The sequence below is a fragment of the Rhinoderma darwinii genome, chromosome 7, assembly GCF_050947455.1.
Source record: "Rhinoderma darwinii isolate aRhiDar2 chromosome 7, aRhiDar2.hap1, whole genome shotgun sequence".
NCBI classification, from domain to species: Eukaryota; Metazoa; Chordata; class Amphibia; order Anura; family Rhinodermatidae; genus Rhinoderma; species Rhinoderma darwinii.
The window spans coordinates 133,765,003-133,791,503 of record NC_134693.1 but is presented as its reverse complement, the minus strand read 5'-3'; the positions used below and the strand labels follow the sequence as shown (position 1 = coordinate 133,791,503).

Genomic DNA, 26,501 nt, shown 5'->3' with positions numbered 1-26,501 from the left:
TGGCGAAATTTCCGTTTTTTTTCCAGTACCCCACAAAAAAAAAAAAAAAGTTAAGCAATAAATTATATGTACCCCAAAATGGTGCGATTAAAAAAATACAACTTGTCGCCCAAATTAAAAAATAAAAAAAAAGTCTATACAGCTACATCAACGGAAAAATAAAGTTATAGCTCTATGAATGTGACGATGGCAAAACGTAAAAAAATGCTCGGTCATTAAGGTTTAAAATACCTTCAATATTAAGGGGTTAAACAACCCATACAGACAAGATCTGCCCCAAACCCACCATAAACCTGCATGGTCAATTGTGCATGTTTATGTCAATGTGGAGAGGAAGACAAGCCCCTGCCAGCCGCTTATCTCCTGGCTAAACGAAGGATCGGATTGATGTTAAAATAAATAAAAATTAAAAAAAAAAAAATAAATAAATAAAACACACCCAAACCTCATTTCCCTTCATTATCTGCCATTGGGGAACTCACATGCACACCTGATCATTTGCGGATTCCACCAACATGAATCTGATGTGTATGGCCAGCTCTAACGTGTAAGTGGCAGATACTGAAACAGTGATCGAGATATCGTTTACGCTGCATCCCCGATCTTTCGAACAGTTCAGGCTCCGTTGAGATTCATTTCCTTATCAGTTTGATATCCGTCCCTCTTTCTAGTTGGCTGCTCTACAGATCAATGAAGATCTTCTGGTTCTTGTGTCTTATGAGGTTTCCCGACTTGTTCACCACTTCTATGTGTTCCTTGAAAGTTCTAGAAGTTACGAAGGATCTTTCTGGTGGATCACAATCTAGGAGGAGTTGCGACTTTGTAACACGAGATTCTTGTTTGGACTGGAAGATTCCAGCAGCGTCTGACACCTTCTTGCTACGGAAAGACAACTGGTCTAAACTCTAGGCTTTTGATATGATAAAGAAGATCTTTTGATTCTCAAATCCGTAGTGATCGTCAAAAAAAACCAAAAAACAAACACCTGAACTACGTTAGAATTCCGACCGGCATGGTCGGATAAACCTCTTAACCCCTTAAGGACGCAGCCTAGTTTGGGCCTTAAGGCTCAGAGCCCATTTTTCAAATCTGACATATTTCACTTTATGTGGTAATAACGTCGGAATGCTTAAACCTATCCAAGCGATTCTGAGATTGTTTTCTCGTGACACTTTGGGCTTCATGTTCGTGGTAAAATTTGGTCGATATATTCAGTCTTTATTTGTGAAAAATTGCAAAATTTAGAGAAAATTTACAAAAAATAGCATTTTTCAGAATTTAAATGCATCTGCTTGAAAAACAGACGGTTATACCACCCAAAATAGTTACTAGTTCACATTTCCCATATGTCTACTTTAGATTGGCATCGTTTTTTGAACATTATTTTATTTTTCTTGGACGTTACAAGGTTTAGAACATAAACAGCAATTTCTCATATTCTTAAGAAAATTTCAAAAGCCTTTTTTTGAAGGTGCCAGTTCAGTTCTGAAGTGGATTTGAGGGGCCTATGTATTAGAAACCCCCATAAAACACCCCATTTTAAAAACTAGACCCCTCAAAGTATTCAAAACAGCATATAGAAAGTTTTTTAACCCTTCAGGCATTTCACAGGAATTAAAGCAAATTGGAAATGAAATTTGCAAATTTCATTTTTTCTGCTGAATTTCAATTTTATTCAATTTTTTTTTAGTAACAGAGAAGGTTTTACCAGAGAAACACTACTAAATATGTATTGTCCAGATTCTGCAGTTTTTAGAAATGTCCCACATGTGGCCCTACTGCGCTCGTGGACTAAAACACAAGCCCTAGAAGCAAAGAAGCACCTAGTGCATTTTGAGGCCTCTTTTTTATTAGAATATATTTTAGGCAGCATGCCAGGTTTGAAGAGGCGTTGAGGTATCAAAACAATGGAAACCCACCAGAAGTGACCCCATTTTGGAAATTACACCCCTCAAGGAATTCATTTATGGTTTTTGTTATCATTTTGACCGCACAGTTTTTTCACAGCACCTATTTGAATTGGGCTGTGAAATGAAAAAAATGATATTTTTTCCAATAAAATGTCATTTTTGATCAAATTTTCTTATTTTCACAGGGAACAACATACCCCATTTTGTTGCCCAATTTGTCCTTAGTGCGGCAATACCCCATTTGTGGTGATAAACTGCCGTTTGGGCCCATGGGAGGGCTCAGAAGGAAAGGAGCGCAATGTGTTTGTTGGAGTCCAGATTTTGCTGGATTGGTTTTCGGGTGCCATGTCGCATTTGCAGAGCCCCAGAGGTATCAAAGCAATGGAAACCCACCAGAAGTGACCCCATTTTGGAAACTACACCCCTCAAGGAATTCATTTATGGTTTTTGTTATCATTTTGACCGCACAGGTTTTTCACAGCACCTATTTGAATTGGGCTGTGAAATGAAAAAAATGATATTTTTTCCAATAAGATGTCATTTTTGATCAAAATTTCTTATTTTCACAAGGAACAACATACCCCATTTTGTTGCCAAATTTGTCCTTAGTGCGGCAATACCCCATTTGTGGTGATAAACTGCCCTTTGGGCCCATGGGAGGGCTCAGAAGGAAAGGACCACCATTTGGCCTACTGGAGCTTTTCTGGTGCTAAGTCATGTGTGCAGAAGCCCCTGAGGTACCAGTACAGTTGAAACCCCCGAGAAGTGACCCCATTTTAAAAACTACACCCCTTAAGACATTCATCTAGAGGTGTAGTGAGCATTTTGACCCCACAGGTACTGTGTAAAAGATAATGCGCAGCAGATGGTGCAGTGTGAGATTTGCAATTTTATATATGTATATGCCATTTCAGTGTCCAATATAGTGTGCCCAGCATGCGCCACGGGAGATATACACCCCTTAAATTGTAATGTGGGTTCTCCTGGGTACGACAATACCCTACATGTGGCTGTTATCAGCTGCCTGGGCATACGGCAGGGCTCAGAAGGGAAAGATGAGGGGGGTAAGCTGTGCGGAGTGCATCAGGGTAAATTAAAAATCAAGGGATGTATGATACATTTTAAAACAATCTTTTATACAGAGCCCTGGTTTTTCGGGACACGTGTCACATTGGTATATTGTGTTCTTCCTTATCCCCCTCTTATAGCAGACTCTGCACCTCTTTTGACTCTTTCCCTTTCCACCGGTTTGGGGACCTTCTCCTGGAAAGTGTTGCCCTGGTACGATGCGTGTGGCCTCGCTTCCAGAAGTACTGGGTGCCCCCCCTTCCTGGTCCCTAAAGATTAGATCTTGAAATTCCAGGAAAGTTCCCCTCTGGCCTGCACATCGACGTAGCACATACGCATTGTACAAAGCCATCTGTATGATGTGCCCGGCCAGCTTCTTATACCACACCGCATGGCGCTGTAGGGCTTCAGGACTTGATTTGACAAGTCCATCCCTCCCATGTACCTATTGTACTCCAGGATGCAGTCTGGTTTGGGGGTGGCCTTTCCTTCATATATCCTAAACCTGTAGGTATACCCTGATGCACTCTCGCACAGCTTATACATCTTCACGCCATACCTTGCCCTCTTACCTGGCAGGTACTGGCGGAATTGAACCCTCCCTTTAAAATGTACCAGGGACTCATCAATAGAAAAACACTTCTCGGGGGTGTATGCTTGGGAAAACCGGGCACTGGAACGGTCTAATAGGGGTCTCCGTTTATACAAACGGTCAAAACTGGGGTCATCTCGGAGTGGGCACGGCTCATTATCAGTATAATGTAAGAAGCGAAGTATTGCCTCATTTATTTATTTTTTTAGGTTCCAGTTCATTTCTGAAGTTGCTTTGAGGGGCCCATATATTAGAAACCCCTATCAAACACCCCATTTTAGAAACTAGACCCCTCAAAGTATTCACAACAGCATTTAGAAAGTTTATGAACCCTTTAGGTGTTTCACAGAAATTTAGAGCAAAGTAGAGGTGAAATTTACTCTTTTTATACCATTTTTTTTATAACACAAAAGGATTTATCAGAGAAACACAAATTAATACGTATTGTCCAGATTCTGCAGTTTAGAGAAATATCCCACATGTGGCCCTAGTGTGGTAATGGACTGAAGCACCGGCCTCCGAAGCAAAGGAGCACCTAGCGGATTTTGAGCCCTCTTTTTTATTAGGCACCATGTCCGGTTTGAAGAGGTCTTGTGGTGCCAAAACATTGGAAACCCCCCAAAAGTGACCCCAATTTGGAAACTAGACCCCTTGAGGAATCCATTGCAGTTTTCATGGGGTGCATGCGGCTTTTTGATCAGTTTTTATTCCATTTTTAGGTGGCGTGGTGACTAATAAACAGCAATTCTACTATTGTTTTTGTATACTTTTTTTTTTACAGCGTTCACCGTGCGCTATAAATGACATATTCACTTTATTCTGCGGGGCGATACGATTACGGCGATACCAGATGTTTATAGTTTTTTTTTATGTCTTATGGCGTTTGCACAATAAAATACGTTTTGTAAACAATCATTCACTTTTTGTGTTACCTTATTCTAAGAGCCATAACGTTTTTATTTTTCAATCAATAAAGCCGTGCGAGGACTTATTTTTTGCGTAACGAACTGTATTTTCCATCAGTACCATTTTTAGGTACATGCGACTTTTTGATCTCTTTTTATTCCATTTTTGGGAGGTGAAGTGACCAAACAATTGTGATTGTGGTACGGTTTATTAATATTTTTTTTTACGGCGTTCACCGTGCGGGATAAATAACAAAATAATTTTGTAGTTCAGGCCGTTACGGACGCGGCGATACCAATTATGTATAGTTTATTTGTTTGTTTATATATTTTTATTAATAATAAAGGACTGATAAGGGAAAAAGTGGGACTTTTACTTTTATTACTTTTAAAACTTTTATTTTCTTATTTTTACACATCTTTTTTTAACTTTTTTTTAACTTTATTACTTTGTCCCACTAGGGGACTTGAGGGCAGGAGGCCCTGATCGCTATTCTAATACACTGCACTACATGCGTAGTGCAGTGTATTAGAACTGTCAGCTACTCACTGACAGCAAGCATAGTGGGTCCTGACGTTGTCAGGACCCACTAGGCTTCCGTCTATGGCATAGCCGGACGCCATTGTTTGGTGTCCGGTTGCCATAGTCACCATCGCCGGCCGCTATCGCGTAGCAGGCCGGCGATGGCAGCTTAACCCCTAAAAAGCCGCGATCTCTATAGAACGCGGCTTTTAAGGGGTTAATCAGCGGGGACACAGCGATCGGTCCCCGCTGTAGGAGCTGTGACAGCTGCTGAACAAGGCAGCAGCGTCACAGCTCCTGTATGTGTCGGGAGGACGGCCGAAACGGCCGTTACTCCCGAGACGTACTATTACGGCATGGAGCGCGAACGATACAGCTGCCATGACGTAATAGTACGTCAAGGAGCGGGAAGGGGTTAAGGACACAGCGATTTTCCATTTTTTTTTACATCTGCGAATTTCGAAAGCCATAACATTTTTACTTTGACATAGCGGGGATTTTTTTTTTTTTTGCAGAGTGAGTCGTAGTTTTTAATAGTACACAATGTAATAAGTAGCTTGCATCAAATTTTTTTTTTGGGGGGGGGGGGGGGGGGATGGAAAATAAAACAGAAATTTCGCCATTGATTTTTTGGCTTTACGATGTTCAGTGTGTTATAAATTACACGAGTTGATACAAATACAGCGATACCAAGTGTATCGTTTTTTATTATGTTTTACTACTTTTGCACAATAAAAACCCCTTTTTTAAAAAAATAAATAAACATTTTGTCTCTGCATCCCAAGACCTAAAACTTTATTTTTCTGTTGACGGAGCATTACGAGGGCTTTTTATTTTGAGGGAGGAGTTAAAACATTAATTCTACCGTTATAAGGTATATACAACTTTTTGATCTCTTTTTATTCCATTTTTTTGGAAGGCAGTATGAACAAAGAAAAAAATTCAAAGAAACAGCAATTCTGGAATTTAAATTTTTCTACAGCGTTAAATTTGTGTGGAGGGGGGGGGGGTTTGCTTTTTAACTTAAAAAAAAAAAAGTTTATAGACCAAACATTCCAACTTTTTTGTAGACCCACAGGAGAACTTAAACTTGCAATCGTTTCATCACTTTAAAATACATTGCAATACTTCTGAGTCAGCTCTCATCCCCGCCGCTACACCAGTCACCCACTAAGCCCTCGCCACACCGCGAACGGAACTACTTCCTGCCAGAGCCGTGAATGTATGGCGCAGTGCGGAAGGGGGTTAACGGATCTCACAGACTGACATTAGCACAGAGAACAAAAGAAACCCCAACTATGAATGAGTTTTTGGCAGCGTTTGTCCATCTTTGATTATTTTAATCTAAACTCAGCGCTGGTTAAAATCATATTATATCTTTATAGTGGGCAGCGCTCCAAATCCCCTGCATAGAAATTCTGACGACCTGCAGCCACCACTGGGGGGAGCTCACTGCAAACAGAACCAGAGACCTAAAAACAGAACGGGGTAAAGAGGTGGAGGTTCAGTGTCATTTTGGGTTTGGAGCCAAATTAGTAGTTGTGCCCAACCATCTGTCCAGAACTTTTTCTATTATATAAAGACATCAGACCAACTATTTGTTTGTGGCATCTGGTGAATCGGAGGCTGTAATCTTGTTCCCCCGTTTCCTACGACTCGTCAGCTGAACGACGGCTCAAGTACTATTTAAAAATTTGACTTTCCCGTTTGCCCTAAAAATATCCTAATCGTATAAACACCACTTGCTACCAAACTTTCCGTAACGTATAAAGAGTCCTAACAAGAGGACCGTGACTAGTTAGGCCCTGGTCAGAAAAATCTGCCTCAAAACTCCTTCAGGAATCTTGACAGATTTTAACCTGCCGGCAGAATATTTGACAAGTTTTTTGCCCGCGGCCATTGAGCGCCATGGGCAAAAAAACACCACGAAAAACACGATCTGCCTCCCATTGAGGTCAACGGGAGGTCAGACAGGATTACCCGAAGAAAGGGCATATTGCTTCTTTACGGTAAACGCTCGCGGGAAAAAACACCTCTGCCTCCCATTGAAATCAATGGGAGGCGATTTCGGGCGTTTTTTTTTGCGCCGTTTCCGACGCGGTGTCCGCGTCAAAATACTCAGTGTGAACTAGCCCTTAGGTTTCGTTCACATATGCATCGGGGTTTCGTTCATGGGTTCCACCAGACCTTTGCGTCAGGGGAACCAATGAACGGAAACCATGGCTTTCCGTTTGCATTATCATTGATTTCAACGGTAATGCTTCTGTTGCTAATGGTTTCCGCTTGTCCCATTTTCCGTTGTTTTGACGGAATATCATTGTCGACCTTCCTACCTAGCTTACAGAAGACCCCCCAGGGAAGTAAGCCAGGCATAAATACTTTATATGTGACCCAAATTCTGCCTATCTTTCCCTGTTATCAGCAATTTCAGGTCGTGGAGTGCGTGTTAGTCGGTGGGGATGACTGACAGGAGCAGAAAACTCTACGTACCCCCCTCCTTCTACGATCGCAATGTTACCACACATTGTGCCAAAAAACCTACTATACATATTGAGGAGCTCAAAACTGGAGTAGTTGCCTTTAGCAATCAGGTTGCTGCTTTCATTTTCCAAAATGAATCTGGATTGGTTGCTATGGGTAACTACTCCCCTTTTCCTGTGCACCCATTTTGATACATCTCCAATCGTGTGTCTGATCTCACCCGCTCCGTTTCGAACGCAGCGGCACTATATAGAAAGTGAACGGGTACGTAGCCCCATCAAAGACATGTTGGATTTCCGCCCCTCTGATCCTATGGTCGTTGCTCCCCCCCCCCCTTGAGATAAGTGGCTTTCGTACAACAGGTGTCGCTTATCTCATTCCACAGAAATAATATGCACATTCAGGGGGAGTCGAGGGAAGATAGTAGTCTAGTCGAAACTTATCCTATGTCTTTAGCTTTAGGCTATATTTACACGAACGTAGCCCCACCACGGACATTAAAAAAACTGCCGTTTTCTACATGAGAGTTGGACCTGTTCGAGACGCGTGGTCACATATCCCCCCACAGACTAGAGTCTATGGAGGGATGTGTGACACGCAGAAAAATAGGACATGTCCCATTTTACAACGGAGGCTTCACACGCTCCGTGTGAAAAAACGGTCGTGTGAACGGCCCTATTGAAATACATGGGTCCGCGTGACGGCTGTTTTAACGGCCGTCACAGGCGAGATTCAGGTTCGTGTGAATGAGCCCTTACTGTGAAGTCTTTGCTCATTGATAGTCACCTAATCTCCACGCTGGATACACTAGTTGACTCTGACTAATGGTGATCGCCGCCTCCCTGTTCAGGACAATGACGTCCGCCCCTGTTATTAAGATGATTGATTGCAGTTGCTTCCAGAACCAAACCAACGAGTCCTCGTCACCCCGCCCCCACTGACTTCCTGTACTGCCCACAGCCTCCCTTCAATTAGTTGGAAATATTTCAGTAATTACTAAGTATTGCAAGAGTTTTGGACTAAGACCATGGAAAAATAGGGAAAACATTTCTACTGTTTCCGCGCCGAGCAACTCAACCCATCATCAAAAACTGTAAAGGGGAGGAGCTAGAACCATGACAACCGCTTTGGTTTACAGAGGTTGTCAGCTCCATTTCCCTACACAGTAACTTCCGATTTACTAATATATGGCAGACTGTTTTTTTAAATATTGGATAGAAGTCCTCTATAAGCCCTCCGTGCACCATGAGGGGTGATGTATGGAGTGGGCTAATGCACTGAGCCCGCTCCATACGCTGCGGGTGTCAGCTGTATTTTACAGCTGACACCCGGCACGAACGGCAAGGAACAGTGATTGGTTCCTGGTAGTTTAACCCCCCCAAATGATGTGGTCAATCGCAACTGCAGAATCTGAGGCTTTATAAAGAGCGTGATCGTGGGGTTCCGACAGTGGTCATGGCAGCTCAGGGTCCTAATGAAGGCCCCGCAGGTCTGCCTGTGGCAGGGCTTACAGAAGCTGGTAAAAATTACAATATACTGCAATACATTAGTTGTGTTTTGGTCAAATTAAAGAGGCTCTGTCACCAGATTTTGCAGCCCCTATCTGCTATTGCAGCAGATCGGCGCTGCAATGTAGATTACAGTAACGTTTTTATTTTTAAAAAACTAGCATTTTTGGCCAAGTTATGACCATTTTTGTATTTATGCAAATGAGGCTTGCAAAAGTACAACTGGGCGTGTTTACAGTAAAAGTCCAAGTGGGCGTGTATTATGTGCGTACATCGGGCCGTTTTTACTTCTTTTACTAGCTGGGCGTTCTGACGAGAAGTATCATCCACTTCTCTTCAGAACGCCCAGCTTCTGGCAGTGCAGACACAGAGCGTGTTCTCGAGAGATCACGCTGTGACGTCACTCACTTCCTGCCCCAGGTCCTGCATCGTGTCGGCCACATCGGCACCAGAGGCTACAGTTGATTCTGCAGCAGCATCAGCGTTTGCAGGTAAGTAGCTACATGGACTTACCTGCAAACGCCGATGCTGCTGCAGAATCAACTGTAGCCTCTGGTGCCGATGTGTCCTCGCTCGTCTGACACGATGCAGGACCTGGGGCAGGAAGTGAGTGACGTTACAGCGTGATCTCTCGAGAACACGCTCTGTGTCTGCACTGCCAGAAGCTGGGCGTTGTGAAGAGAAGTGGATGATACTTCTCGTCAGAACGCCCAGCTAGTAAAAGTAGTAAACACGCCCCGATGTACGCACATAATACACGCCCAGTTGGACTTTTACTATAAACACGCCCAGTTGTACTTTTGCAAGCCTCATTTACATAAATACAAAAATGGTCATAAATTGGCCAAAAATGCTTGTTTTTTTAAAAATAAAAACGTTACTGTAATCTACATTGCAGCGCCGATCTGCTGCAATAGCAGATAGGGGCTGCAAAATCTGGTGACAGAGCCTCTTTAACACTAAAAATTTTATTTATTTTTTTAAAATAAAAAAAGTGATCAAAAAAAGTCGTATGTACCAAAAAAGGTTACCAATAAAAACTACAGCTCGTCCAGCAAAAACTAAGCCGTCACTCGGCTAAATCCACGTAAAAAAAAAAAAAAAAAGTTAGGAAACTTTTTTTTCCTAGAATAGTTTTTGTAAAAAGCGTAAAACATTAAATAAAATAAAAAGAAAACAAACTATAAATTTGGCATCGCCGTAATCTTATTGGCCAGCAGAATAAAGTCAAGTTGTCGTTTTTACCGCACAGTGAAAGACGTAAAAAACAAAACCCAAATGAAATGGAGGAATCCGTTTTTTTCCGATTCCACCGCACATAGAATTTTTTAAAAAAAATTCCCAGTACATTATATGGTCATTTAAATGGCACCAATAGAAACTACAACTCCTCCCGCAAGAAAAACGAGCCTTCACACTAATAAAGTTATGGCTCTTGGTACATGTATATTACACCAGTGTGACAGTCAGGTCTGGACATCGTGAGAAGATTCTACAAAACTGCCGATCCTAGAATGACCGATCCCGCTGTACATCCCACCCGGCACCATGTATACAGAAGGATGGAGACTACTCAGGGCAGTGTCCCCTTTAAAAGACAGAATAAGAGGATTTCAGGTGACTACAGGACACGTGAATAAGATAAACTCCGCTCTGATCTCACGTCCAGCACACAAGATTTATCACAACCAGTTACGTAAGGATCGGGAACGTTCCGCAGAAATTGCCAGAGCTTTGTCCGTGAACGGTCTGGCTCTAGAGTCCATAAATAGACTTTAGTAAGATGAGAATTCAGAAACGCCATTGACATTACATTTAGCTAAAGGGGTGAGACCTCCACTCGGGGGTCCACTGTTGGTTGACAAAAAAAAAAAAAGCAAAAAAAGCCTTATCAACAAGTTAACTATAATGAGAAATGGGCGGTGAACAGCCTATGTACTGGCAAGAAGCTCCCGAGGAACCTCGAAAAACCTGGCAAAGTCCTCAAAATGTGGTTCTGTAAGGTCACATGATCCTCTACCAGTGCGAATTTTAAAAGGGTTGTTCAGGATAGAAATCTCATTTTCATATACCCTATTAGAGAATTGCAGTGTATGGTACCCATAAGACTAAAAATGGAAAAATAAAAAATTTGTAAAAAAAAGTTTTGTAAAGTTACACACACTAGTTTCCCCATTTTTTTCCATAAAATAATGTAAATAAGATCAATTTGTATTGCCACACCTTTAAAAGTTCAAACTATTACAGTATCTATCCCGCATGGTGAACGCTGAATGGTTTGTAACCTCCCCAAAAAAAAAAGTGATAAAAAAAAAAAGTTGCATGTACCTCAAAATGGTACCAATAAAATCTACAGCTCATCCCGCCAAATTCAAGTCCTCGCAATGACCGATTGTTGTTTTTTTAAACTGTTTTTTTTTTCTAAAAGAAGCAAGTCCAAAAAAAAAAAAAAAAAAATCATAATGGCCCAACTCAGTTTTTGGCCAATGATTTTTAGTCGGAATCATCGCCAAATAACGTCCGAAACCGCCTCCAATTGATTTTATTGTGAGGCAGAGGTTTTTCCCCACGGAGGCTTTTAGCAGAGGTAGAGAAAGCGTTTTTCACCTGTGGAAAAAAAAACACAGCAAAAACTCCTGCAAGAAAGTGCAGGCAGGTCAAAATCTGCCTCAAAAGTCCTGAAGGAATTTTGAGGCAGATGTTTTATTTATTTTTTCCGCGTGTAAATTCCTCTATGCGAACAGGGCTTAAATTTGGAATCGCCGTAGACTTAGGCATCATGAACACGGCCGTGCCGTAAGCACGGGCCACAAAGTATGGGAGAAAGGCCCAAAAAAAAAACAAAAACGAAAAGTAGGACATGCTCCATATTTCCCAGTACAGACACCTTTCCGTAGCGATATGGAAAGGTGTCCACGGCTAATAGAACCGGGCGGGCCCGTAATTATGGAGTTTTTTTTATGGTCGTGTGCATGGGGCCTTAATGACCCACTAAATAAAAAGTGAACATGTTGATTTTACCAGACAGTGAACACCGTAAAAACGAAACCCAAAAGAGCAACTGAAGAATGTATATTTTTTGCCTAAATCTTTTTTTTTTTACACTACACTATGTAGTACAATAAATGGTGCTATTAAAAACTACAAATTGTCCCGCAAAAAAAACTGATATGGTCTTTAAAAAAAAAAAAAAAGTTATGGCTTTTGGAAGGTGGGAAGGAAGGAAAAAAGAAAGATTAAAGAAAAAAATATATATATACACAAAACCACAAAGAACGGCTGTGGCTACAAGGGATTAAAAATCACCAGCTCTACAACGTGGGCGCAGCCATTTCTAACACAATCCAAGGCCTTGGCAACCTCATTGTCAATTACCCTAGCTTCACCCCTGTAAGACAACGACCACCGCCACTACCGAGAAGACGACCACGAAAGTAGACGACCACCACCACCGAGAAGACGACCACCAAAGTAGACGACCACCACCACCGAGAAGACGACCAACGCCACTACCGAGAAGACGACCACCACAGTAGACGACCACCGCCACCACCGAGATGACGACCACCGCCACCACCGAGAAGACGACCAACGCCACCACCGAGAAGACCAAAGTAGACCACCTCCACCGAGAAGACGACCACCAAAGTAGACGACCACCGCCGCCACCACCGAGAAGACAACCACTGCCGCTACCACCGAGAAGACGGCCACCAAAGTAGACGACGACCACCACGACTACTGAGAAGACGACATCCTTATCGTCACGTCCTATCACCCCAAGGACAGAAATTACTGGACTCCCAGGAGCCGATACACGCGTTTTGGTCATCCATCTATAGGACATTTACAACGCCGTTCTCATTTCCGGGCCGCTGGAGTGGGATAAACAGTCAGTTGTGTGCAATTCAAAATGGCCGATAAAAATGGCTGCCAAAGGACAATCCTTATGGCACAAATAACAATCGATGATTACTAAAATCCCACCGCAGGACATCAGACTGCTGCAGTTATTTACTGGAGTTGCCCTTTAAGGAATTACTATGTAAGCAATTGCAGAATATTCTCCAGAGCTGGAGCTTCACTGAGGTAAAAACAGACAGGAAACCCTTACATAGGCAGTGATATTATGAATATGGAGTTAGTACACACACATAGTACAATATATATAGTAGGTGTGCACGATGCTGTAAACATATAAGCGGCCGCTGTCGGTCTGGAGAGGCGGCTCCTGATGATCCGGTATGAGGGGGGAGGGGCACCTCCCCGACCTGTCAGCACCCGCCTCATTGCCTCTCGTACCTGCTCAGGCTGTGCCGCTGCCGCCGCTCTCGTCTCCGCCTCCGTTCAGGGACCGTTTCCTGCTCCCCTGGTGACACCCCAGCACGGCCCCTGCCGCTCTACACAAAAAATGGCCGCCCCGCTGAGCACCGGAAATGCCGTTTCGCTTCCGCCCGATCCTATGTCGCCCCCCAACGTCCATGGCGGGTTATAACGCCTCCGACGCGTCCCAGCGCAGGGTGAGAGGCTCAGCGAGCGCCACCTGCTGGACGACCCTGTGCTTGCGCATTTCGCACATACTATCCGGGAATACCGCCCCTCCCCCATTCCACTGGGAGCTCTACCTGGGCATGGGGGCTTACTGGAGAGGCAGTACCTTGAGGGATGGGTGGGAGTAGAGCGGTTTGTAGGCAGGGTAGATAATGATGCAGCTGTGGACGATTTTGCCCATGAAAAAGGGCTTGTAATGTATTACATGCAGAGTAATGTGGTTTATAGATGGAGTGTTTATTGGGTTTTGCAAAAAAAAAAAAATCACATTTGTAATATTTAGAGCGCATTTAACTAATCCAGGTTTATAATGAGTTCTTCTCTGATAAAATGAGACTCAGGGGGATTTGTTCCTGTGAGTTCCCCTCCCCCTTTTCTCATCAGCTGGGTGGGGGAGGGGAGACTCTGCACAAAGGCACCCACTGATGTCAGAGCACGTCCACTCCCTCTGCTGGAAGAAATAGATGCCAAATATTACATAGGTATCTGCCACAAATATACGCTGGCCCTGGTGACACCCACAGGAGAATATGGTGCCAGCCAAAGAGCGCAAATCCACCGACACCCTTCAATTAGGCCAGTAGTGCCCTCACATTGCCTCCATCGTAGAGTTACATACTGCCCACACATTGCCCCCACTGTAGAGTCACAAAGTGCCCACATAATTTCCCCAGAGTAAAGTCACATTGTGCCCACAAATTGCCCCTACCGTAGTTACATAGTGCCCACACCGTAGAGTCACGTAGTGCCCACACTATAGGGGCACCTTGCAGATTTAACCCTTTATTTTAGATATTTTAATCAAGCACTGATTTAACATTTGAAGGGATAAAGCCACAATGCCCCCATAACAATGACAGAAATAATACCCCCATAACAGTGACAAGGACAGTGCTCCTATAACATTGTCAACTACAGTGCCCTCATAACAAGGTCAGCCATAATGCCCCCATAACCGTGACAGCCACAATGGCCCCCTTGACAGTGACAAGGACAGTGCTCCTATAACATTGTCAACCACAGTGCCCCCATAACAGTGACAGCCACAATGGCCCCTTAACAGTGACAAGGACAGTGCTCCTATAACAGAGACAACTACAGGGCCCCCATAACAGTGACAGCCATTCCCTCCATAACATTGACAGCCACAGGGCCTTCATAACAGTGACAGTCACAGTTTCCCCATAACAGGGACAGAAACATTGGGTCACATTATCACTAGACGCAGTCCCAATGTATATAATCGCACGCTAAATGATATCGGGCCTAATGTATCAAAACTGTCACATGGTAACATCTTCCTTGTTGCCCATAGCAACCAATCAGAGCTCAGCTTTCATTTTCAATCCTGTACTAAGAAAATGAAAGTAGACCTCTGATCGGTTGCTATGGGCAACAAGGACGATATTTCTAATGCGACCGTTTTCATACATGAGTCCCATATCTTATTCTATTAATACAATATACTGACAGAAATATTCAAAAGCAACAACCAATATGGCTGCCCTTCCTTTTGTCACTGTTGGGCAAAATGGCCGACGCAAATTGAAAATTGGCAATAACTCTAAGTAAATAAAAGATAATTATCAAAATTTGGTGGTCACTAACTTCTGGTTAACTAATATATGGTCACTATTTTACGTTCTGGGTGGAAATCCTAGAAACGATGCCCAATAATTTCCTCAGTAAATCAGAAAATCTAAATTTTCATCATTAGTTTATTATTACAGTCCCCTGGGGTTGATGAGATATAGCAAGACCGCGGTGTATTTTAAAACTAGATTTAACCGGGTCTGTGACAATTTTGAACATTTGTGAAAATGTTTTATACATTTATGGTCAATTGTAAAAAAATCGCCATAGGTCATTAACCTAAAGGAACTAGTCCAAAATACAATCTGAAGTAATTGATGTAAAGTCCGTCCCCCAGCGCATACGCTAAACAGGTGTGTAGACACCTAGAGAGCCGATAAATGCCAAAAGAGTGTCCCTTTGGCATCCGCCGCTCCGGTATACGTCAGTATAACTTTCTTTTAACGTGATAGAAAACAGCTTATCGCGCTGTATAATTTTTTTTAACATGGGAGCCTATAGATGATGTATGCCACTGTATGCCATACGGTGGTATATATTGGGACTTTATATTCGGCGCATAGGTTGGGAGATTTGAAACAACGCACAGCACACGGACCCATTCATTTCAATGGGGCCATTCACACATGCGTGAGTTTTCAGGCAGCGAGCATCCGTTGCGTCAAACTCACTGCATGTCCTATATTGGTGCGTTTTCACGCACCTAGTCGCCCATTGAAGTCAATCGGTGCGTGAAAACAACAGACAGCACACGGACGCACAACCGTGTGCTGTCCGTGTTTCACGCATCAATTACATTGGAAAAAGTGCTTTCAAGTGAGTGAAAAACACACCACACGCAAAGCACCCTGATGCAAAAAACGCAACGCACATGGACAGATATACGTGCTCTTTTTACGCACGTAAATCTGTCACGCTCATGTGAATGTAGCCTATGGCTGGGTTCACCCGGAGTTTTTTGCAGGCGGAAAATCTGCCCCAAAATTCCGTTTGGAATTTTGAGGCAGATTTTGCTCTGCCTGCACGCCGATTTTCACTGCGTTTTTCGCCCGCGGCCATTGAGCGCCGTGGGCAAAAAACGCAGCGAAATACGCTTTCTCTGCCTCCCATTTATGTCAATGGGAGGTCAGAGGCGTAAATGCTCGAAGATAGGGCATGTCCCTTCTTTTTCCCGCATGACGGTTTTTCCGCTCGCGGGGAAAAAAACACCTCTGCCTCCCATTGAAATGAATGGGAGCATTTTCGGCCGTTTTATGGCGCGTTTTCCGAGTCAAAAAACGAAATGTGAACTCATCCTAAGGGTATCTTCACACGACAGCGTCCGTAACGGCTGAAATTATGGGGATGTTTTCAGGAGGAAACATCCCCGTAATTTCAGCCGTAACGGCATGTGCGGGCGCTTGAACGCCACATCCATTACGGACATAATTGGCGCTGCTATTCATTGAAGTCAATGAATAACGGCTCCAATTACGCCCCAAGAAGTGACAGGTCACTTCTTTGACGCGGGCGTCTATTTACGCGCCGTCATTTGACAGCGGCGCGTAAATATACGCCTCGTGTGAACAGACAAACGTCAGCCGATTGCTTTCAATGGGCAGATGTTTGTCAACGCTATCGAGGCGCATTTTTCGGACGTAATTCGGGGCAAAAACGCCCGAATTACGTCCGTAATTAGTGCGTGTGAACATACCCTTAGAGTGTATTCACACTGTCATTTAGTGCGCCTCGCAGTAAAAAAAATTAGCAGTTATTGGCCGCGTGGTTTCAAATGTAAAAACCGTGCGACCGACAAACATGGCGATTAAAGGTAAAACACGTGCAGTTTTGCGGCCTGGTCTTTTGACTGTATGGTACTTTACCTGATCGTGTGAATATACCCTTAATTACTTTATTTTGTGGTGGATTATTAATGCAGAAAAGCCTTTTCGGAAGTTTCCACTATAGAGCGGTAGCGCGAGAAGTTGTGCGGAAACGGATGAATGAGGTATTTTTCACATAATTACTGATAAAAAAAAAATGCCTTCAGCAGGATTATTGTAGGGCGAATGGACGGCCTTTTATCGACGCCATATAAATGCGTCTCGCTTATGGCCCGAGAATTTGCGCAGCATAAACCGTAAAGCTGCCAGTTTAAGGGTATGTTCACACTAGGGCGTCCGTAACGGCTGAAATTACGGGGATGTTTCAGCCTGAAAACATCCCCGTAATTTCAGCCGTACCGGCATGTGCAGGCGCTTGAACGCCGCGTCAATTACGGCCGTAATTAGCGCTGCTATTCATTGGAGTCAATGAATAGCGGCTCCAATTACGGCCAAAGAAGTGACAGGTCACTTCTTTGACGCGGGCGTCTATTTGCGCGCCGTCATTTGACAGCGGCGCGTAAATATACGCCTCGTGTGAACAGACAAACGTCTGCCCATTGCTTTCAATGGGCAGATGTTTGTCAGCGCTATTGAGGCGCTATTTTCGGGCGTAATTCGGGGCAAAAACGCCCGATTTACGTCCGTAAATAGGCCGTGTGAACATACCCTAACAAATAACAAGTTGACATTTCCATACGTTGGATTGTATTATCAGGTTACCTCCCGCTGAAGCTGCTGTCAGGGAGATGATCTGCACAGTTGTGGGTTTTTTTTATGCCTCGGTATAATCCCGTACGTGGTTGGACTGAGAGCGCTGCTGCTAAGTCACATAATATTGTGGGGCAGAGGGGCAGCTGCCAGTGCTGCCCACCAGGGGCATGTGGCCACTGGGTAATAAAGTCACATGGGCCCCAACCATAATGAGCCCTGGTATCTGCTTAGGTTTTCCTGGTGTTGACGCCGCTGCTTTATAGGCACATTGCGCTGAATTTAGCAAAGAACCGGAATCATATATTTGCAAATCGCTACGCATGGCGCACAAGCAAACTGCCCACGTCTTTGATAACTTTGGATAATTTTACAACCATTTTACGCCCCTTTTGGTAAACACCATGCACTGCCTTTTTGGCACATTTTGTTTCAGCTGCGTTTGTGCTTATACACAGCAGCATTTCTGATCAAACAGCTGCAGTGTAAAGCATGAGGGAGAGACAAAACAACATCTTGAGAATTTTTAGACTACCACAGAACCCAACAGACAATGCACCTAAGTTGGAGTCACTAACTATGTGCTTATGGACAAAAGTTACAAAGGTATATTTTTATTGTGAATTATATATAATGCGCTTTAGCTAATACCGAGGATATGCTTTGTCTCCAGATAGGACCCATCAGTGATTTAGTCATTGGTTATTTGCATATTTAAATTTCATCTTTGCCTACACAAATGAGCGCTGCCTTGACTCCCTGCCAATAACTCGTCCTTGGTGATGACAGTCTGTTCTACAATCGCCCAGGAGCTCGGCTTTAGATTGCAAGCTTCACTGGGTAAAAGTAAAATTGGCAAAGACTTGTGTATATAGCCAGGAAATAGTTAGGCTATGTTCACACGCAGTGACCAAAAACGTATGAAAATACGGAGCTGTTTTCAGGCGAAAACAGCTCCTGATTTTCAGTCATTTTTGTAGCAACTCGCGATTTCCGCGGCGTATTTTATGGCCTTTATTGGAGCTGTTTTTCAATGGAGTGATTTTTACACGCCGAATTTTGACAGCGACGGGAAAAATTACATTGTGGGAACAGAACACCGTAAAACCCATTGTAAGCAATGGGCAGATGTTTTCAGGCGTATTAGGTGCGTTTTTTCAGACGTAATTCAAGGCGTAAAACGCCCGAATTACGTCTGAAAACACTGCGTGTGAACATACCCTGACATGTTGTTTTTTTATAGCAGATATGACACCTAGGATTTAGGATGTTAAGGCCTTATTCACACGAACGTGTGAATTTTGCGCACGCAAAAAACGCTGCATTTTTTGCGCGTTGCACTTCCGTGTGTCATCAGTGTTGGCTGCGTAGCTGCGTGATTTTCACGCATATGCCATCCTTATGACACGCGGTTTTAATGTTTAGAAAAAGAAATGAACGAAGTGGTTTTATTTTTCCCTTCATTTCTTGATCTACTGTTGCGAAGTGCGTCCGTGTGGTGCGCGTGATTTTCACGCACCCATTGACTTCAATGGGTGCGTGATGCGTGGAAAACGCCTAAGTATAGGACATGTCGTGCGTTTTACTCAGCGGACACACGGTGCGTGAAAATCACGGAATGTCTGAACGGCCCCATTGATTAACATAGGTCCGTGCGAGGCGCGTCATTGTCACGCGTGTATCACGGACGTTAAACACGTTTGTGTGAATAAGGCCTAAAGGGAAACTCCAGAAATTTTCCCCTCTTTATTATACTCCTGCCCTACCATACTTGAATTCTGTTGCCGTTTTTGCATTATACATTTTTCTTATTATAATATGCGCTTACAATAACCGGAGGTTGTTGCTTAGCAACAGCCCATGAGACACTAGGTGACCACCATTTCCGTGGTTAGGTTTCATGGTAATATGGTAGTCACCTTACTGGGAAACTAGTACATCGTCCTCCTGGCAACACAATGACTTCTATAAGTGGGTATAATTCCTTTAAGGGGATGTTCACACTGAGTATTTTGCCGAGTTTTTTGACGCGGAAACCGCGTCGCAAAACTCGGCAAAAACGGCCCGAGAACGCCTCCCATTGATTTCAATGGGAGGCGTCGGCGTCTTTTTCCCGCGAGCAGTTAAACTGCCTCGCGGGAAAAAGAAGCGACATGCCCTATCTTCGGGCGCTTCCGCCTCTGACCTCCCATTGACTTCAATGGGAGGCAGGAGAAAGCGTATTTCGCGCCGTTTTATGACCGCGGCGCTCAATGGCCGCGGGCGAAAAACGGCGCGAAAATCGCCCCGAAAATCGGCGTGCAGGGAGAGGAAAATCTGCCTCAAAGTTCCAAACGGAATTTTGAGGCAGATATTCCTCCCCCAAAATACTCCGTGTGAACATAGCCTAATATGGCAACAATGGAGCCTGATTGGTGCCGGATTATCAAAAATTCTGGATTATTGGATGGTCATGGAAAAGTATGTAAAGTTTACTTATGCGGTTAGAGAATATTCAGGAAGAAAGCTCAAATAAAATGTTAAGACAGAACTTGCTACTATCTTGTCAATTTTTTCAAATATTTCAAGAACACAATTTTACAGCCACTTGCGGGGCAGCATTGTGACGCTGTGCAGCGCCGGCCTAGTAAAGAAATCCAAAGCCTCCATCAATCCAGTCACATCATTAATAGGTAGTACACACCTCAGCATGTTCCCCGGGGACGCTGCTTGTCTTTAGCGATTGACCTTTCTCGGTCTCCACAGCAGCACAGAGTCAAGGATTCGTGATTTTGGTATAATACTTATAATGATTATATTTCATCCTGCGAGCAGCTAAAGACGTGGAAAGTTGCGCTGATCCGGATATACATTACACTTCTGAAACACCAGCTGTGATTTCACAAGCCCGCATCTTTACATGTCAGGATTAATCAGGTTTATGCAAGAGACAAGGCGTGAAGGAAATAACGTATATACGCCGGCGAGGATGCTCACAGTAATCCCTTATACTCCTCTAGTTACTCCAGATATTACTGTCTAAACACATTCATCAGATTGCCAGTTCAGACTTTCCTATGAAACGTTTCAATTTAGAAGATTCGGCCGTGTTCAGACCTGGCGGATTCCGCACAGAAAATCCACAACTCATTGCAGTACAATACATGTGATTTGGATTTTCAACACCCCCATCCGCATGTAGCGGAAATTCGGGGCACACAAGGGCATTTTACCCAACATTGTAATACAGGTGGATTTTGCTGCGGAGTTGCCGCAAATTAACCTAAACCATCTAAGGCCTAGTTCACACAGAGGTTTTTTTCAGGCAGAAAAAATCTGCCAGAAAACTCCTTCAGGAATTTTGAGGCAGATTTTGACCTGCTTGCGTTTTTTTTTTTTGCCGTGTTTTTCACTGCGCTTTTTCGCCCGCGGACGTTGAAGCGAATGCAAGGACCACGAGCGAAGAACACTCGGAAACCAGTGCCGTGGGTTTTTTCTGCCTCCCGTTAATTTCAATGGGCCGCCTGGGATAGAAAAATGCATCTGCCACCCATTGAATTGGGGGTCAATTTCGGCCATTCTTTGGCGCCAATTCTGATGCAGTTACCACGTCAAAATCAGCGTTGAAAAACTCGGTGTGAACAGGGCCTAACAGTTTACCCCAGAATCCGGCCGTTTAACCCCATAGATTCCGTGATCAATGCAGACCGTTGCACCTAAGGGTATGTTCACACGCCCTATTTACGGACGTATTTCGGGCGTTTTTGCCCCGAATTACGTCCGAAAATAGCGCCTCAATAGCGCTGACAAACATCTGCCCATTCAAAGCAATGGGCAGACGTTTGTCTGTTCACACGAGGCGTAATTTACGCGCCGCTGTCAAAAGACGGCGCGTAAATAGACGCCCGCGTCAAAGAAGTGACCTGTCACTTCTTTGGCCGTAATTGGAGCCGTTATTCATTGACTCCAATGAATAGCAGCGCCAATTACGTCCGTAATGGACGCGGCCTTCAAGCGCCTGCACATGCCGTTACTGCTGAAATTACGGGGATGTTTTCAGGCTGAAACATCCCCGTAATTTCAGCCGTTACGGACGCCCTCGTGTGAACATACCCTAAGTGATTTACATGAAAAAAGCAAAAACTTTTTTCCCCTACACAATGTTTTATTATGGAAAAAAAAATAAAATAAGTCACATAATTGGCATCGCGCATTCGTAACGACCCGTACTCTAAATTAAATACATTATTTATCCTTCACGGTAAACGCTAAAGGATAACATTTGTTACGTCACTAAGTGGTTAAAATGCACTTGAGGCACCTGACTTATGCGGCAACTATATTTACTTGAGACATAAACTCAATATCTATAATAAAAAGTCACATTCCGTGAGGGTTTTCCCTATTTGCACAGTAAATGTGGGCCACTGTGTTTTGCTTAGTGCAGGGCCTGAAGGGGCGGAGCATGACAAAAGGATTCCCTCTTTGATTCTGTGTATCATGCTCCGCCCCCTCAGGTCCTGCACTAGGCATAACACAGTGGGCTCACTTTTGCTATGCAATTTACACCAGTTTTTCGCAATTCATGATGATCAATTTTACAGTAAAAATTGCGACTTTTCCCGTCACTTGGCAAAATTGGAAAGTGACGAGAGAAACGGGCCTGGCCTCCAACATCGTTTTAGACTAATTTATTAAGTATAAAACCAGCAAATAATGCAAATTTTGCAGACTTATAGCAGCCAGTACCAATTGTGCTAAATTTATTAAGGGCGCGCCTTTTAATAAATTTGGCGCTAATCACTCCAACTGACTCCTTTACTTAGACTGGTGTAACATGCTTAGTAAATGTGGGCAGTGTATCTCTCTCCCCGGAGTATTCCTTTAAGACATTGATGGCATATCGCTAAGATCAATGTCTGAACGGCGAAGGTTCCACCTCTGTGACCTCCATCGATTGCTAGAGTGAAATGGCGGCAGCACTACGAAAGCACAGTGCCCCCTCCCCCCAGCACCATTTGGCTGTTTTCGGTGGCCGAAATAAATCAGAACGGTAGCAATGGGGCACAGAACTTTCTTAGCACCGCTGCTATTTTGCTCTAGCAATCGGCGGAGGTCACAGCGGTGGAACCTCCATTATTCGGACATTGATAACATATCCTAGTGATATTCCTTCAATGTCTTAAAGAGGATCCATCACCTCCCCTGACATGTGTAGTTTAGTAAATACTTGTATTCTCCATGAAATAACAATTCTGGAAAATAGTTTCTTAGAAATCTACATTGTGCCGTTCCTCTGTTATTCCTCCTAGAAATGTATGAATAAATTGACAACTGGGTGTTACCATTCCTTTTGACAAAGGGGCGTGTCCCTACACAGTCTCACGCTGACCATCCCTGATTGGACAGTGTCAGACTGTGTACGGAAGCTCCCCCAACTGGTAACACCCAGTTGTTAATTTATTCATACATTTCTAGGAAGAATAACAGAGGAACGGCACAACGTAGAGTTCTAAGGAAAGGTACTCCAAAATTATTATTTATTGTGGAACAGAATTATTTACTAAAACAGATGCTTTAGTTAGAAGAGGTGACGGGTCCTCTATAAGAGACGAAACGATCGCTCCTCCATGCATTTGCGTCATGTCGGCAGCACATCTCCCTGTCGACAAGGAAAATATTTATTGCTGCATAAACGACATGAGAAGCCGATGAACAACCGTTTGCTCATTCATCGACTGATCGTTGCCCTGATTACACAGGGCAATGATCCAGAACTAGCCTTTATATGAGCGCTCGTTGCCCGATCATCGGCCCGTGTAAAATGGCCCTTACTTCCCTGTTCAAAGTCTGGACTAATCTCAGACTTATCACATCCATTGGCAAACTACACCCTGATTGTAACCCAGTGATTGATGATATCAGCCTTTTTCATATGTTGGTGGCCTATTGCCCAATTAACTCCGCCAGTATGAAACCATAGAAATGTAGCAAAAGAAAGCGTAGATAACGTTAGAACGGAAAATTCCGTTTCTTGTTAAAAAAAAATTTAGGGTCGTTACATTTTTCTACATTTTTTATTGAAAATGACTGCCTTTACATATTTCTAGAGCTGTATTCTCAGAAACCGTGTCTTCGATAGAAATGAATGGAAACCCAAACAGGAGTGGATTGCATTTCTAGTTCTCAGAATGCGCGTGGGCTGTCATGCGGCCGTGTGTACTTCATTGCAGGTATGCCTTCCCCATGGAAACTGATATAACTGGAGCAAAAACTTTTGTTATTTTTGGCAGAGATGACACCATGGCCTAACTACTAAGGAATGTCAAACCTCACCCTATATAATCAGTATCTTTAAAGGGGTAGTTCCAGAGGTCGGACCCCCACTGATCATAAAGTGATGGCCTATCGTAGGGATTCGCCATCACTTTATAGGATGGGAATAACCCAATTAACAGGGAATTCCATCTTAATGTATGTTCAGACACGCCATAGAGAAACGTTTGTGGGGGTCCTTGAGTCTGACACCCCCTTTACCAGAAAAGGTGATGGATTAAACAAATGGCGCTATAGTGTAGGCACGATGTCAGGGACACTTTACAGAAACCTGGGCCCTTTGTGAATCAGTAAGGGTTAAACTTTATGGAATCTCAATGATCTTAGCATTTGTGATGTCTCCATGACATGTCTAAAGATAAACTAAGGTGGCTTCCCCTTTAAGAGGACCACAGACGATGACAGTTTTGGCCAATTATCAGGTCAGATTTATTGCATGGGTTCAGATCCTGGCAGACGGGTGGAGGAACCAGAACTTAAATCTTTGGAGAAAGTAAAAGTTGACCCAAATGATTTATAAATGAAATAAAACTTATTATCATAAACCCTATCAGTGAATTGTGAGTTAATAAGAGGAGGAGGGGGGGGGGTCCTCTTTTCAGGGTTTATTTTTTAGCTTGAGCAGAGAGCACCGGCAAAGAGCGTCTCTCACTCTGGAGGACCCGACTTGTCCAAGCATTACATGGACAGTCAATTGATGAACTGAGTAATAACTAATTTTTCCTGTGGTGGCGCTGCAGGGAAATTTAACATATACTGCCTAGTTCTTACAGATTACAGCTGATCGCTGAGGTTCCCAACAGCAGGATACCATGTGATCACCTTATGGTCGGTGGAACCTTCTAACTTAAAGGGATTGTCTAAAAACCCCATTAACGATGGATAATAACAGACATCTGGCGAAAAAAAATGGATTGGCCGAGTTGAATATTTTTGGGTGATTCGTGACAATTGGCTGTTACTTTTTAGAGGTCTCTTCGAGTAGAGCACCATAGGTCAAATTTATATTGGTCATTCAAGAGCCGGCCAACCTTTACCTCTAAAGTCTTTGGCCTACTCGAGGCCTAAGTATTTTTTCCTAACCATCGACATGCACAAGAAATGACTACACCAGGCAGCACCATCTTGGCACCAGAAGAAACACCTACACAGAATGCCAGGATGCTATGACTACTTGGCCCACTCCATCGACCTCATTCCCTACGACCTTCAGTAGACGAATGTCAATACCCAACCCACATTGTTGCACCGAGGCCGGTGGAGCGACCATCCTTTCTTTAAAGAGGTGCAGCCCAAAACATATCCTGCCTCCCCCCCCACCCCCAGTCTTAGAGGATGCCCTTTTTTTTATGCATGACAGATGCTCCTAATACAAAAACCCATTGATACCCCTGGGATATGTGAAATTCTCAATCATACCTCTTCTTCTTTCCGGCAGGGCGAAGGGCACAATTGCTGAATGCTAATGTGCTGTCAGTTAGGGAATGTATCAAAGGCACAGCCACGGGGTTTCCGGTGAACACGGATAATACTTCTTCCCCTCCCCCACTGCATACTGCAGTTTTACTCCTCCTCCCCCACACACAGGGAGCTCTGTCTCCACTGCCTGGAGCAGGCTTTGCATTGTGTGCTGTGGATTGGTGGTTGGATCTTTCCTTTTATCCCACTCTTTCATTTCTCAGGGACATTTCCAGGAGGTAGACAAAAAAAAAACAAAAAAAAAAAACATTTAAAAAAAAACAAAAACAAAAAAAACAAACAATAATGACCTTCGGAGAGCTCGGAGTTCTTTTCCTTTTTGCACACAGCTGGTGGAGTCGTAGATTAGCAGAACATCTGCTTATACAGGATAACATTACCCACATGTAGTAACCCTTTCTGGGTGAAAAAATGGCAGCAATTGCAACGCCGTACCCCGATGTGGCCCCCAATTCATATCCGCCCCCATAAGAGTGGTCCGAATATTGCATGGCCTGTACCCAAAACAGGTCAACACTCAAACCGGTACAGATAATGGATAGTCCACAACAGGCCTCATGGTCCTGCAGCGGTTTTTTTTTTTCTCAATGATGATTCATGGAGGAGCAAGGCTCGGAGGAATAAATTATTAAAGATATATGACCGTTATAAATCAGCGGACCAAGGATAGCAGAGCTCACCAAAGAGTTTGTCATCATAGGCTGTAGGTCAGAAGCTTATATACAAGTCATAGAAAAGATGGGACACAAAACCTAGACTTTTATCCTTTCTGTGCAGTTGAATGCAATCTATTGTTCGCTGTTATCAGCCACTTCAGGTTGAGGAGGGGTTAGGATGACTGACAGGAAGTCCAGGAAAATCCCTGCCTTTAGTACTTTACATCACAAATCTCCAGTGATAAGAACCTCCGTTTACATCCATGTGTGTAACTGATATCAGCCGCTCCTATTATAACGCTACTGCACTATTATAAGCTGCCAACATTAGTATACAGCTTCTTTAA

At 43.6% G+C, this 26,501-nt stretch overlaps 1 protein-coding gene across 3 annotated transcripts in view; it reads right to left on the bottom strand.

Moving 5' to 3' along the window:
- The window catches only part of CCDC71 (coiled-coil domain containing 71), a 34,119-nt gene extending 8,513 nt beyond the window's left edge, over positions 1 to 25,606 (bottom strand). Inside the window, exons 1-2 of one of the 3 annotated variants that reach the window (XR_012849753.1) lie at positions 25,439 to 25,606; positions 23,778 to 23,945 (exon numbers count right to left, since the gene is read on the bottom strand). The gene's annotated coding sequence lies outside the window, so the exon portion shown is untranslated. Of the gene's footprint in view, positions 1 to 13,289; positions 13,565 to 23,777; positions 23,946 to 25,438 lie in introns of those variants that run through there. The other 2 variants (XM_075831711.1, XM_075831710.1) reach the window with 2 other exon arrangements.
- Positions 25,607 to 26,501: the final 895 nt, after the last annotated feature.